Raw genomic sequence first — 17,043 nt, 5'->3', positions numbered from 1 at the left:
ATGTAAAGGGGAATACATCATTGGCCATTTGTGTATGAGGACAGCAAGTTGTTTTAAATATAATATAGGTAGTAATAGGAGTTATATTAACATTTGTCAGAGGACACCATTCATACAATACTTATATATTTTCAGTTTGGTAGCTGTGTATGGCATCATATCTCAACAGAGCATTGGTGATAAGTAAAGGTTGATCCCGTCATATGCGCATGGGCCCTATGCACCACAACAGGAGAATGAATAGCATGCTCCAGCCAACTCCTAACTATGTTAATAGATTATCTTACCTGATAGGGCATGGAAACTCTATATGGCATTAGGTAGACTAATGTGTATATGCATTATGTGAAAGTATTCAGGAGTTATAGATCTACTTATACCCTACATTTAGGTGCAGGCGGTGATTTGGGCTAAAGATGGGAAAATACAGGTACCTGCCTGACTACTATAAGTTTAATAACACTTGGAGAACAGATTTAAAATCAAGAGAGCCTATAAGTGATGAGGTGTGCAGCCCTAAGACTAACCTACCTACTTAAGCATAGAATCAGGTCATGTAACAGGGTTATGGTAATATACAGGCAATATTTAACAATTTAATTCCCCAGGGTTAATATATGCCCTGGAAACCTGAGCAGCTAAAATCAAACTATGTTAACAGAAATATGGCAGTATAGGGTCAAAGTGTATATTATGTGAACATAAGCAGCCTCCTGATGAAAACAGATACGTACTGTTGTGGGAGATTGTAATAATAAGAAGCAAAAACAAAAGCCAGGTAGTAAAGGGTGAGCTGACTGTTGTGGGGATACGGAGGATAATGCTGCACATTGAATAGTTTCACAATAATTGATATAGTCACCCCGCTCCGGTTTTCAAATGTTTAAAAGAACCTGAGTTAGTGCTCCAATGCGGGGTGCAAACCTCCTTGCTGAGAAACTGACTGGCTATCCTGGAGTAAACTCCAGAGTGTTCCCAGATCAACTGATCCGTCATTTGTAGCAAGTGCAGGGAGCCCGCTCCCGGTCTTGATGGCTGGACAATGTGGGGAATCAAAGTGATCCACAGGGTAAATGAAGGTGAGTTCGCCAGTTCCAACAAAAAATGATAAGGTCTGGATCGTACCTTCAATCGATATATCGCATCACAGCTCCTATATACAGGCTCCTCTCTTCCAGCCACCTGGCAGCACTTTTCGGGTGATATCGCTATGCTCACTGAGGGCGACTGCTGTGCATGTGTGAGAGCCCTGGAAGAATGTGCAGCACCTCTGTTAGTAATCTCCAAGGGCTCCTGGGTCACCTCCGGTGCGCTGCTCCTCTCCCCCACTGACCGGCAAACTGAGACTTGGCTGGGAACCGGGGGCTCTATAGGGTAGGTATAGCAGTCTGCTAGTTGAGCACCATCGACTGATCTCCCGGCTGCCTCTATAGAAGTTTCTTGGGAGGGTGCTGTGTCGCCACCAAGCAATCCGGAACTGCACACATCATCCCTGGGTAAGGCCTGATCTACTAAGGAGGGATGTCGCACTATAGCGATCGCCCCCCCCCCCCCACCTGCTCCGTAGCACTATCGCCATGCTCCAAAGGCATAAATCCTCCTGTCACCAGGATCTGGCACAACTGCCTCCTCAAGTCCTCAAAATGGTGCCGTAGCAAGTTCTGCATCCCCAATTCCCATTTGTCAATCGCTGCCAGGGCCATCTTGGCAATAATTATTGGTATTTCCTTTTCAGCAATAGAAACTTAGTGCAGCTCTTGCAAATGTAGAGAATATTATCCAAATACTGGATATTGTAACCCCGGTGTACGGGGGGGGGGGGTTAATGTGCGGCAGCCCCAGACCCACACTTCATTATCCACACAGGGCTCACTTTCCTTATTCAGTGCTGCGTAGTTGTAGAATGGCTTCTAGGCCTGTGAGAAAGTCTGCAGGGTAGCTGACTCAAAGAGCATAGGCAAAACACAGTCCAATTCTCAGCTCTTAGAGTCTTTCAAACCTCTAGAACTTAATCCTTCTTATGAGTTTAAGGTAGCATCAGTTTGCTGTAGGTAATATGCAATAAAACTATAAGAACTCACAGAGCTTCACAGAGACGCGTCTAGCCGCTTTGAGTGTAGGCTCCGCCCCCTCAGTCTTACTTTTTTAACGGTGAATGCTAAAGGTCTTAATAGTCCACAAAAGAGAAGTGTAGTTTTAAAATATTTAACAGATAAAAATGGTGATCTTATCTTCCTCCAAGAAACACACTTCGTAAAAGGCAGAGAACCTAAATCAGTTAAATATAAATTTGGTGAATCTTTCTACGCATCTAATTCAATTAAGATGAATGGGGTGGAAATATTAATTAAAAGAAACATTCCCTTCCAAGTGATAACGACACATAAGGACAGGGCAAGGAGATACCTGATTGTCATAGGAAAATTATATAATACCAAAGTAACTCTGGTCTGTGATTATGACCCCAATGTTCGACAGGATGTATTTTTCAAACAGTTATCTAACATATTACTAGAATTGTCCAAGGGCACATTAATAATAGGCGGAAACTTTAACCTCACACTAGATCCGCATCTGGACAACTCCAATTACACCTCATCAGTACCAAACAAAACTATCAACATTGTGAGACAATGCCTAAAAGACCTTACTATTCACGACGCTTGGAGAGTGAAATACCTGGGGGTGAGAAACTACACCTTTTCCTCATACCCTCATGCCCATTACTCTCGAATAGACTATATCATGCTGGATGTAGCTAGCTTATTCAGGGCCAAATATCTTACTGTTTTCCCTAGAACGTGGTCTGATCATTCGATGGTGGGCTGTACCATGCACTGGCCTCAAATTAATTTAGTTACACATACCTGGAGATTAGATGAAAACCTTTTAAGAGACCCAGTAAATTCATTTAAAATAGAAAAAGTTATATCGGAATATTTTACATTGAACCAGTTCAATCCTAGACCACAGGTTACTATGGGAAGTGCACAAGGCTGTGGTTAGGGGGGAACTAATAAGTAGGAAAGCGCACAACATAAAAGAATAAAGAATTTATTTACATAATACCCTGACCAACCTCTCTAACCTTGAAAAACAACATAAATATAACACTAGAGATAAATCACTACTAAAAGCAATAGAGGACTGTAGAGCCACAATACAAAACATCATAGACAAGGAATGCAAACAGTATGCAGTGCGATTAGGACAAATATACTTTGAAGATAATAACAAACGGCTAGATTACGAGTTCTGCGGTATGATTGAAAAAGCAGCGTTAAGGCTCTTTTTCACTACCGCTGGTATTGCGAGTCTTGCAGGTTTAGGGGCACCGCACACTTTTTTGTCCGTAATGCAACGTAACTACCACAGCTTTCAAAAAGTCCTTTTTCAATGGGACTTCTTTTGCGCCGGTATTACGAGTCTGCCTGGGAGGCCAAAAAGTGAGCGGTACACCATATACCGTCAAGATCCATACTGTAAACTGAAAGTCAGTAGTAATGACTTTTATGTTACAACGCCGTAACATAAAACTCATAACCAAAGTGCTAAAAAGTACACAAACACCCATAAACTACCTATTAACCCCTAAACTGAGGCCCTCCCACATTGCAAACACTAAAATAAAATTATTAACCCCTAATCTGCCGCTCCGGACATCGCCGCCACTATAATAAACATAATAACCCCTAAACCGCCGTCTCCCGCATCGTAAACACTAGTTAAATATTATTAAGCCCTAATCTGCCGCCCCTAACATCGCCGCAACCTACCTACATTTATTAACCCCTAATCTGCCACCCCCAACTTCGCCGCCACTATACTAAATTTATTAACCCCTAAACCTAACCCTAAGTCTAACCCTAAAATAGATCTAAATAAAACCTACTATTAATACCTAAATAACTCCTATTTAAAACTAAATACTTACGTGTAAAATAAACCCTAAGCTAGCTACAATATAACCAATAGTTACATTGTATCTATCTTAGGTTTTATTTTTATTTCACAGGCAAGTTTGTATTTATTTTAACTAGGTAGAATAGTTACTAAATAGTTATTAAGGAGAAACAAGCGGTGAACGCAGCCAGCCAGACACCAAGAAACCGGAAGTCAATTCAGAAACCAAACTGCTGTGCAAAGCGGGATGGAAAAAAGTCCCATATACAAAGTAACCTTATGCACGGAGAGCCGTAGCCAGAGAGCAGAGGATCAGGATGCCAAGTATAGGAGAATAGAAAAAATACGGCAGGCTCTCTATCCCAAATTATGAATAAAAAGTAAAAATGTATTAGACAACGTTAAAAGGTAATTACAGACATGGCAGTAAAAGCTTGGCAGGTAATCTTACATGTTTCACGCCCCCTACGGGCGCTTAATCATAGATGAGGGACTCTGTGAGAAACCTCAACTATTTATGCTGTGAGAGTCATAGATTTAACTATTTCCTTACCTCACAGTCATAAAAGAGTAAAAAGGTTAAAAACAGACTGCTAAGGTGATTAGGTACAAGGGTAGAATCCCAATAGGCAAGGTAAATAATCAAATAGATGAGAACAAGCAGCACACAAAATTACAGACATTTTTATGCATTATAATAGATGTTTTTAATAAAGAGCAAATAGATAGATAGTAAATTGGGAACTTTGAGGGATTTTTTTGTTGTTGTTGATTCAATATTAAACAAGCTCATAAAATTTAGAAAAAAATCAGAAAAAATTCAGAGTGATTTTTCATCCAGGAAAAATTATTAATTCAGAGAAAAATACAGGAAAAAATACAAAAGCACAAACAAACACAAACTGTACTAAATTAAAGGAAACCCGATATATTATGTATTCCTATATAATACTGGATTAATGGTAATAGAATCTAAATGACCGGAAGAATCTATGTTGTACATATATATATATCTCTCAAGACATGAATAGAGAAAAAAAAAAAGAAAAGAAAACGTTTTCTTTTTTAAAAAAACAAAACATTAATTATCATTAAAATAATCTATATCACATTCTCTATTCATGCCCTGGGGAACAAGGGTCTTTAATTTAAGGATCCAATAAAGTTCCTTTTTCTCTAAAATTTTAGCCCTATTTCCTCCTCTGATTGGCACTACGGCCATATCTATAACTTGTACTGAGAGACTGGCTATATGAGTTAGATGAAAATTATTAAAATGATTAGCAACCTTTATGACTGTGAGGCAAGGAAATAGTTAAATCTATGACTCTCACAGCATAAATAGTTGAGGTTTCTCACAGAGTCCCTCATCTATGATTAAGCGCCCGTAGGGGGCGTGAAACATGTAAGATTACCTGCCAAGCTTTTACTGCCATGTCTGTAATTACCTTTTAACGTTGCCTAATAAATTTTTACTTTTTATTCATAATTTGGGATAGAGAGCCTGCCGTATTTTTTCTATTCTACTAAATAGTTATTAACTACTTACTAACTACCTAGCTAAAATAAATGTAAATTTACCTGTAAAATAAAACCTAACCTGTCTTACACTAACACTTAACCTTACACTACAATTAAATAAATTACATAAATTAAATACAATTAACTAAATTACAAAAAAACCCCACTAAATTACACAAAATAAAAAAAGAAATTATCAGATATTTAAACTAATTACACCTAGACTTGTGCATGGTTGAAAAATTTGGTTCGGTTCGGATCGATTCGGATGTTTTCGAATTTTGGTTTGGATAGATTCGAATTCGGAAAAATTCAAATTAATTTGTTTCGGATTCGTTTCGGATTTGAATAAATTCAGCTGGGTTTGGTTCGATTCGGAAATTCGGAATTTCTGTATTTTTTAGTATGTGTTAGGTGGGATGTGCTGTGTATTAGACTAGTATTATATTATTGCTAATCTATTAGCAATATCAAAATAAAAAAGCCCCCCCAAAATAAAAACAAATCCTAGCCTAAACTAAACTACCAATAGTCCTTAAAAGGGCCTTTTGCATGGCATTGCCCCAAAGAAATCAGCTCTTTTACATGTAAAAAAAAAAAAATACAAACAACCCCCCAACAGTAAAACCCACCACCCACACAACCAACCCCCCAAATCAAATCCTAACTAAAAAACCTAAGCTCCCCATTGCCATGGAAAGGGCATTTGGATGGGCATTGCCCTTAAAAGGGTATTTAGCTCTTTTCTGCCTAAAACCCTAATCTAAAAATAAAATCCACCCAATAAACCCTTAAAAAAAGCCTAACACTAACTCCCAAAGATCCACTTACAGTTTTTGAAGACACGACATCCATCCTCAACGAAGCGGCAGAAGTCTTCATCCAACCATGCAGAAGTCTTCATCCAACCAGGCAGAAGTCTTCATCTAGACGGCATCTTCTTTCTTCATCCATCCGGCGCGGAGCAGGTCCATCTTCAAGACATCCGGCGCGAAGCATCCTCTTCAATAGATGTCTTCTTGAACAATGACTTCTCCTTTAAATGACGTCATTCAAGATGGCATCCCTTGAATTCCAATTGGCTGATAGAATTCTATAACCCAATTGAAATTAAAGGTGAAAAAATCCTATTGGCTGATGCAATCAGCCAATAGGATTGAGCTTCAATCCTATTGGCTGATCCAATCAGCCAATGTGATTGAGCTTGCATTCTTTTGGCTGATTGGATTTTTTCACCTTTAATTCCAATTGGCTGATAGAATACTATCAGCCAATAAGAATTCAAGAGACGCCATCTTGGATGACTTAATGCTGCTGGTGCAATGCTGAATACGGAGAGTGTATTGCTCTCCATATTCAGCGGTGTCTTTTGGACCTGATCCACACTGTTGGATCAGGTCCGACAGACCTTTGATAAATAGGCCTCTTATCCTCTCTTGATAGTTATGATATTAAGTCATAAGGTGTTTGTTCGTTGTCAGAATTGTTTTTTGTTTACTTGTACTGGTCTATTACTAATTTTTATTGTATTTGTTTATGATGTTTAGTTGGAAGGAACAATGATTCAGTGTTTCTTCCAATTTTAATAATACATTTGTATCAACCTTGAATATTCTTGGACCCCATGGGATTAATTTCTTCTTCAAGTATTTCATTAAAGTATCTAAATCCCACAAGTGTATCTAAATCCCTAACATACTAAAACATTTTTATTTTTAATATTTCTTTATTCTATTGTGGTTCCAGTGATATTATCACTTGTATAATAATAGTGCGTACTTTGTACAGTGTGTAAGGTAAATTATCTTACGTTTTCAATAAAAAAACAAATCCTGAAAAAGTGTTTTTGGTTAAGTACTTGTTATTGGGTTTGAAACTGGGAATCCAACTGAAACTGACATTTATAAAACAGTCCTTTCACACCTCCTAACCTTACAGTTCTTTAAATTAAGTCCGTAGTACAGTGTGCAAAGAAAATACTTATTTATATGTGTGAGATTCATTTATTGTAATTTGGATCCATCCTGATCACTGATAAACAATCTGAATGACTTTTGCATATAGGCATGATGGGTATAAAGGATATGTTTGCTCAATGATTATATTGACACTAATATTTTTAAACAATTTTTTTCAGTATTTCCAATTATTGATTGAAAAAAAAACATTTTCTGTTTTTTTAGAGATATACGTCTCAAAAATCATGAGGAACACTGCTAGTTTCTTTTCAAAGGAATTGGCCACAACTTATCTTCTAAAATAGAATTTTAGTAGTTTGCATAAAGTGAACTGTGAATTGCTCAACTGCAATAATGAAGACACAAAAATGTTGTGCAAATGGAATTTTACCTTTGTTACTGGGATTTGAAGAGGAAACATGACCGCATGACAAGGCTTTTAAACTGCATTGTGCAAACTGTAATGTAGCCTAAAAAACTGTAAACTGCACAGTTGTGAATGGGTTTTGTCTTCACAAAGGGGCCCATTTATCAAGCTCTGAATGGAGCTTGAGGGCCCCGTGTTTCTGGTGAGTCTTCAGACTCACCAGAAACAGCAGTTATGAAGCAGTGGTCTAAAGATCGCTGTTTCATAACCCTGTCCGCCTGCTCTGAGCAGGTGGACAGGAATCGCCGGAATTCAACCCGATCAAGTATGATCGGGTTGATTGACACCTCCCTGCTGGCGGCCGACTGGCTGCGAGTCTGCAGGGGGCAGCGTTGCACCAGCAGCTCTTGTGAGCTGCTGGTGCAATGCTGAATACCGACAGCGTATTACTCTCCACATTCAGCTAGGTCTTGCGGACCTGATCCGTACTGTCGGATCAGGTCCACAAGAACTTTGATAAATAGGCCCCATTGTCACAATCCCAATAGATATCCAAGTCACAAAGATATAATCCTGTTTGAAAGTTCAGGCACAAAAGTGCAATCCAGATGTAAAGCCCTAAAATGTAGAGACCTGTATCGAAAATGACAATTACAACAATGAAAGTGTGAATTATAAATAAATAGACAGAAAGTGATTGCTACACAATTTCACAATGTTCTCACTTTTCCTGTAGATCTTAGCTGTAAGGAATATCACATATTTAATACATAGGCACATTTACATATACATATGTAATGTGTGTAATGCCCACTGCAGATAAACTATACAAAAGCAATGATTGGAGCTTTAATGAATCTAGTCCTTGTATGCAAATACACCTCTAAAATGTTGTCTGTGACCACATGTGCAACATAATAAAATGATTCCATATTATTTTATAATGCTTTCAAATATGTGAAAAAGGCCAGTGTGGGACTTTATCAAGTGCCTTTAAGCCTTGGATTGTGATCACCAAAAATGTTTGTGTCCATGTTAAAAATAGGACTTTTTTCAGCAAGCTGAAAATGCCTTCAGCTGAAAACAGCTGAAAACTCGTTATTGTGATTGTATACCCTTTTCCAGCCAATAGATGGGAATGGACCTCTCTGTGTTGTAATTTCTGTTTCGAATACAATTGACCTACGGAACTTCTTCATGTTGTAGTATAACAGAATGATAATTAAATCATGAATGTTCTGAAAGCTATAAAACTAGAAAAGAATGATTGAGATTACATGGACAGAGGAATTCATGTGTTATGTATTTTTTTTAATCAATAGTATATGTTAATTCTTAAAAAGATACAGATGTGCCATTTTTAAATTTAAAAATACATATTAATCTTTGTATAGATATTAGGATCAGTAGGATAAGGTGATTTCTCCATGATGTTGATAAAACTGAAAATATATATAAAAAATATATAAATATAATTTTATAAAAGGGATACATTCTTCTGCTAATTATGTCTTCAAAATAAAACAATTCATCCATTTAAAGTTTATTTTAAAATAGTAATGTAGTCTTAAAGTTGAAGTGTCTTCTGTATTTTAGGCAGGGTATGTAAATAAGAATACAATCTGCCATTGCTTTTAATTGTATGGCATATATCTAATGTTCATGGATTAAAAAAAGTTTAGCTTCTATTAGGCCAGATTACAAGTGGAGCTCTAAATATTGCTTTCTAGAAAGCGATATTTGCCCTCCACTTTGTAATATCAGCACACACTAATGTGAGCTGGTATTACAAGTTTGGTGCAATGCGAACACAACCTCACATTTACATTGCACGGAAGCATTGTGCTCATGAGAGTGTGCTTCCATAGGCTCCAATGGGAGCTTCGTTCTGATGCTGGCAGGGACAGCATCAGAACCTCGCACAGCGAAAGTGTGTCACGCAGCGATTGGCAGCATTTATAAATATATATGTATATAAGCATATAAAAATCTACTTTGGACACATAGTTCCCACTCCCACAAACTTTAAAGCCCCAAAACTGCCTAGTGCATATTTATTAAAAAAAACTATGATCCCCTCTATTTTGAGGGCATTTGGGGTACAGATCTTATCTCTGGTTACTTTTCTGAGCATTAATTGCTACCGCAAGCTCATGGTAGCAGTAGCCAGCCACTTGTTTGCAGAAGCATGATAATCAAGCTCTCCACTTGTAATCTAGCCCATAGTATTAAATCTGGAAAAAGCTGGTCATTTACAGAAATCTGGACCATAGTATACCCAAACACCTACTTGTAGCTAAGAAGTGTCAAAATAATGAGGCAAGAAACATTAGAGGGACAAAATGCCATCTACGGTTAAGCAGAGGTTTATTGGTATAGCAAGTAAAACCTGTATCTGGTTCCAGATGTAGAGTAGATTTTGGAAAATATTGTTAATATCATAAAGAACATTTCTTGATGGCATTGTCAACCTCTTCTAAAATCTTATATCTATACTTTTGGGGAACATGGGAACTCATGATGAAGCAAGAATGAAGAGAATGAAAATGATTTGATGATGATTTTTTTCATTCAATCTGAACCACATGATTGAATAACAAGATACATTTCTTGTATTTACAATAATGTACTATTATTTTGTTCTCTCCTTAATTTAAGTTCATGTGTCCCTGGTGTAATTTTTGTGTTTACAGATAAATTGGAAGCAGTTGGTGGTGGTTGAAGTTTAAGGAAAAAATATTGTATTATTTTTGTGTAAAATAACTTTAGCTTTAGTTACTGCTGTTTTGAGTTTTTGATAGAATATTTCCACCTTCTTATAAAACATGGTACAATGAGTCTGAAAGACAAACTGTAATATTTTTTAATATTTTTGAGAAAGGCAGAGAAATATTGAAGTAGTTAGAGAGTCGGTTTGATAACAAGAATGCGTCTTTAGTGTTGGTGAAAACATTGTCTGCTTTTGATAAGATCATGAAAACAAGTTAAAGCTTGAAGATAAAAATAATACAAAACAAGGGAGGTGATTTGTGAAGTGATATGGTTGAGTGGGCATGTTGTGAGGCTTGAGTGTTGTAGGACTGAAATATATGTATCCTAAAGGCTTTGCTTTAACTCAACATGTGTGTTCTTACTCAAACACAGCCTGCAGATGCTAGTTCTCAAATGCACAGTCAACGCCCCTAACCTTTGGTTATAAAATATATACATTGACATAAAGAATATAGGGTCATATTACAAGCAGTGGGCTATTTAACACGCCTACTCGAGCGTTAACTGTTAGAAGTAAGCTTTTTTGGCACTTCAGGTTGTACTCATATTTCAAGTTGGAAGTAAACTGTTAAAAAGCTAAATTTACAGTATTGTGCACGACGTAACCTATTCCACCATATAAGTCAATAGAACAGAATAGGTGGAAAAAACATCCAACTCGTGCGCAAACCCTATAACATATTCTCAAGTGCGCTAACCCAACATGAAAATATTAAAATTTCACATTCCAATGTTCTTTACATAGAAGAATATGTTATATTTTTTTATAAATATATACAGTATATATATATATATATATATATATATATATATAATTGCACAAATATGTATTTACACCTTTATATATACATGGTTATATATAAGGTATATATATATATATATATATATATATATATATATATATATATATATATATATATATATATATAGTGAAGATTGGAGTAGCCGTGTCAGTCCAGTAGATAGATGCTCAAAAAACAAAGTATTGCAGTATGCAGTGATACTTTTTTTTATTGGACTAACATAATATTTAAAAGACAAGTTTTCGAGAGTTTTCCTCTCTTCCTCAGGTCTAAAGCAATACTGATCATTCTGATACACATCACATACAACAAATGGAAGGGAGGGAGGGGGTGAGAGGGGGGTCATAAAAGCAGAGAATGTGTCTGAAGGAGTAAATAGCTGAGAATAGCCAGAAATAATAAATAAACAGAGGAGAGTAAATAGGCCAGATGAGAGGAAAAACAAAAGTAAAAAGAAACCAATATAGGACAATAAGATGAGAGATTATAGAAAGTTATGGTAGTGTGTGAGAAAGCCAGAGTCTACATTAAGTCCTTCATTTCTGGTATTGAAATGTGTGATCATTTTCATCTCTAATGTCTTTCGTTCATGAGAGTCTTTGAAATTCCCTTTAAGAATTTTAATCCTGAGGTTAAGGATGGAGTGACCAGTCTGGGTGAAGTGATGACCAACAGGGGTACAATATTCATTTTCCTTGTGGTTTTTGATCGAGTGTCTGTGTAGATTCATTCTGAGATGCAGCTTTAGGCCAGTTTCTCAAATGTAGGAACCTCTGTCACACGCTGGACACTGTATCATGTACACCACATTAGCAGATGAGCACGAATAGGATCCTTTATTATTGTGTCTGGCTGTGTTCTTGTCACATATATGTTGACACAGTTTGCAGAGTGATTTGTTGCATCGTTCAGTGCCATTCTGTGTAAGCTTCTGTTCTGTGGTTAATTTGCTGCGGACCAATCTCTGTCTCAGGTTAGGCGCTTGTTTGAATGCTAGTATGGGGGGTTCAGGAAATATTTTTTTGAGTGTGAGGTCCTCTGAAATTAGTGGTTGTAGCTCTTTAATAATTTTGCGCACTTTTTCCAGAGTAGGGTTGTAAGTGACTACTAGAGGGGTTCTTGTTTTTTATCCCTTTTCTTTGTATTGCCCCAAAATAAAACAACTATGGCAGAAAATAAAATATTGGATCGTTAAGGTTTGAAACTCCCCTTAAGAACTTTATCCCTAAGATTAGTAGTATTTCTATTGGACACCGCTCATAACCCACAAGACAATACAATTATTTATATGTTAATCTTGGCAACAAGATATCTAATTTTTAAAAAAATGGAAAGTAGGCAATATTCCTAACATCCCGGATTTTTATTTTTTTTTAAAAACAGTGTATACTTGAAAAACGAACAAAACATAACCTGTGGGCACCCTTTATTAAAATTCTACCTTCAAGGGAAATTGATTATTTGATTTTCCCTTTTCAGAATTCAGAGATAGTTCTGCTGGGGGTTTGGTGAGCGGTAAGAGAGAGTGGGATATTTATTTTATATTCTTCATTAAAAAAAATCCGCCCCCCTCTCGCATAGGTAGAAGTTCTTAAAGTGAAAGTCAACCCTTGCATTGTACAAACGCTAGGATTGACTATTGAAACAAATAAAGGGGACTTTCATTTATGACATATTCATTAAGTATAGGATACTTCATGTAGAAAGCTCCTTTATTTGTTTCAACCGATCGCAGTTCTTAGCTGCTACATGGCCTTAATTACATGGCCTTAATTACATCTCTCAAAGTTAGAATAAAAACTGTAGCATCCTGTTTTCTATTTGCAGTGGCCTATTATTAATTGTATATTCATATCTCCTATAGACACAACTATATGGGGGTTCTAGTTATGCAGTCACTGCTTGCTCACAGCTGCAGGTCATATAACTGGCTATTCAAAATAGATATAGATATACATATAAATATTGTCTTTGTATATGTAAGGTGCATGAAGTTGGAGAATGGTGGAGGCGTCCATGTTTACATTTTGGCCTACAATACATCTACATCACAGCTATCTGCAGTGTATCTACCTTTTGTGTACCAAGTGTGTGCATAGACTAAGCACATGATTACACATTTGATCTTTTTCTATAGGTGAAAACTGCCAGTTACTAAATAATATTTTACAGTGTCTAGACTTTTTCTAGGACAAGGCAGATACCAATATATTTTAACTTTTGTGCAGTTTCAATAATAAATTACCCTTCTATGTGCATTCCATTTTCAGATTTAAACACCAAAAGTTTCCCCCCTACCCCCCATGTATAAATGATGAAAGGTAATATGGTATCCTTTATGTTTGCATACAACATCTTAAAGGGACATGAAACCCAACATTTTTATTTTAGGATTCAGATACAGGGCTAGATTACAAGAGGAGTGCTATTTTAACGTGTGCCCATAAACGGGCACACATTAAATAACCAGCCATTATAAGTGGTTGGTTAATGCTCCCGCAAGCAGTTATAAGGGGTTAAAGTTAGGGGATGTGGGGATTAGAAAAAAAAAACAGCACTGAAAAGTGCCTTTGCATTGACATCTATGGGGACTGTTTTTTCTTTTATGTTACTGTATATGCTTTTTTGCATATATATTTATGTGTTAATATGTATATATACACATATTAACGCATACATATATGTATTAACCCTTTCATGACAGGGCCATAATGTCTACATCGGAACAACGTTCTGATGTAGACAAATTGAAATCCCGCGATTGTGCATGCGATCCCTAGATTTCAATTATGGGATTGGGTCTGGGGGGTGTCCCTATGATGCTAGGAATGCCCTCCAGACCGCGATCAAATCCAGGAAGCGTAGTTGGCTTCAGGTCATCCAACGGCTATGACATTGTATTTTGTCCTAACGGCGTAATACAGCGGCATAGCGGCGGTAAAAGGTTAATTTATATACACACATGTATATATTTATGTGTTAATGTGTATATAAACATATTAACACGTAAATATAAATGTATATATTCATATACACACACACATATATATATATTTATGTGTTAATGCGTATATAACCATATTAACACATATATATACATATATATTTTACATTTGCTGTGCTGCACTAAGTTCTTTCACAGCATGAGAACAAGGCTCCCATTGAAGGCTATGGAAGCACGCTCTCATGAGTGCAAGGCTTCCAGGCAATGCGAATGTGAGGTTGTGTTGTGTTCGCATTGCGCTTAACTTGTAATACCAGCCTACATTTGCGTTCACTGGTATTACTGAGTGGATGGCAAATATTGCACTCGTGAAATTGCAATTTTGCAATGCACTTGTAATCTAGGCCACAGTGTATTATTAGAAAACAAAAACTTAATTTTCTTCTATTATCATATTTGCTTCATTCTCATGGTATCTCCTTTGTTGAAAGAGTAGCAATACACTACAGGGTGAGACCATGACACATACATTATATGTATATATATATATATATATATATATATATATATATACAGCCACCAAACAGCAGCTAACTTTCATTATTACATTGCTGCTCCTGAGCCTAACTATGTATGTTTTTCAACAAATGATACCAAGAGAACAAAGCATATTAGACAATAGATATCAATTGGATAGTTGTTTAAAATTGTCCGCTTTGTATGAATCATGTCTAAGGATATTTGACAAAAAAAAACACTTAATGCTTAATAGAATTAATGGTTTCTATTTGTTTTAATTGATAAATATTATACATGCATTTTTGTTCCCAAATATTTAAATGTGAATGGATTTATCAATCTATAATTATAGTCTACTCTTTAAATTTCTGAACACATTACTACTTTTTAGCTGTTACTAATTCTGGCATAGTACTTTACTTTTACAACAATAATAATAATTTAAATATTTTATACAAGTAACCTTGATGTGCATGCATTCCTAATAATAATGAACTCTGCATTGAATCTTTTAAAGAGTAAACCTTACAATATTATCTGAGAATATCTGGTATTTCAGTGCAATATATCAAAGACAAGAGTAAGGAAAATTTCAAGGACAGGTAATTTATATTGCTGAAATCTTTTTTATTTTCAGATCTTGCAGCACAATATAATAACCTGCCAGATCCTACTTCTGTAAGTATTGCAAAATACTAAGAAAATGGTAATTAGCAAGGTTTAAAAAATTGATTTCTTTAATTCCTCACAGCAGGATGTGCATACCATTTGTTTCAGTGTAGAATTTCCCGTAGAATATAAATAGACAAGCACAAGTGCACAGTCTCAAAAGAGCACGCACTTACACAGCTGCAATCTAAAACAATTGTATTTTTACTGTATAATTTACTATTGCAGAATATCTAATGCTGTTTCAATTCTCCACCTAAAAGCAACATTCTATTTGATATTATTTAATTAATTGCAAAGTGAACAATTACATTTGATATTGGATTAGATTCCTAAGAGGCACTGCAGTTTTAAATGTTTTTGGGTATTTTCCTTATTTTCTGCACCACAGAGAACATTCCAATTATTTCCAAAAGTATTAAAAAAATACTTTCTTACTAATTAAAAGTTGGCAAAAGAAATGCATTGACTTTTGTTTTAAATGCTTCTATGTTTTCAAAATATTTTTATATTCCTCACAAACTTTTCCTAGTAAACCCCCACTGGGTCTGAGTGAACGGGGAATACCAAAAAGGCAGGCAACACAGGATTCTTTGAATAAGCCTTTATATGCAAGTTTGCAAACAAATAGGGCCTTAACTCATAATGTTTCGGCTCTCACAGGAGCCTTTCTAAAATGGAGGCTGTTAAGACATACAGCACCAAAAAACCCTCTTATATACCTATAGCTAAATATACATAAAGTTGAACAATAGTAAGAATAAATACTTTAATGCATTTCAAGAAAGTCTGGCTATCCTAAGAATAAATACATTAAAGCGCATGATTCATAAGGAAATACAGCCTTCTAATGTTTATCTGCCTATGATTTTATGCGGCTATTGCAACGGCAACACAGCTTGCTAATAAGACCAACTTTCAATCACATCATTCCATTCCAAATGCAAAAGACCACACAATTTGGCAAACATAAAATCATACTTTTGCCTCAGCAAAGCCACTCTCAAAATGGAATCAGCAAACAAACTGGATACTCAAGATGTGGTATTCAAGCTATTATAAAGACATTTGAAGAATCAGGAGAGGTGAATAAAAGAAATGACTGGATGGCCAAGATAACTTTTAAAATCTGATGGGACGTTTCTCAAGAGCATTATGAAGTGACAAATTAAAGTTTGAAATTGTTGGGTCTAATAGTTGACAATATGTGAGAAGAAGAGTTTTGCGGCTTACAGTAAAACATGGTGGAGGGTTTGTCCTGGTTTGGGGCTGCAATTTTGCTTATGGTGTTGGTGATATTGTCCAAATTTATGGGATCATGAATGCTAAAAAGTACCGACAGGTTTTAATTCATCATGACATTCCTTCTGGAAAGCTCCTGATTGGGAATGGTTTTATTTTTCAGCATGATAACGATCCCAAGCACACTGCTAATGCGGTGAAATCATGTTTTGGAGAGAAAAACAGCTGATAAACACTGACAGTTATGGATTGGCCTCCACAGAGTACAGACCTGAATATTATAGGGGTAGTATGGGATCACATGGACAGAGAAATAAATAAAAGACAACATAAATCTAAAGAAGA

The sequence above is a fragment of the Bombina bombina genome, chromosome 2, assembly GCF_027579735.1.
Source record: "Bombina bombina isolate aBomBom1 chromosome 2, aBomBom1.pri, whole genome shotgun sequence".
Taxonomy (NCBI): Eukaryota; Metazoa; Chordata; class Amphibia; order Anura; family Bombinatoridae; genus Bombina; species Bombina bombina.
Note: the sequence above shows the minus strand (reverse complement) of the source record.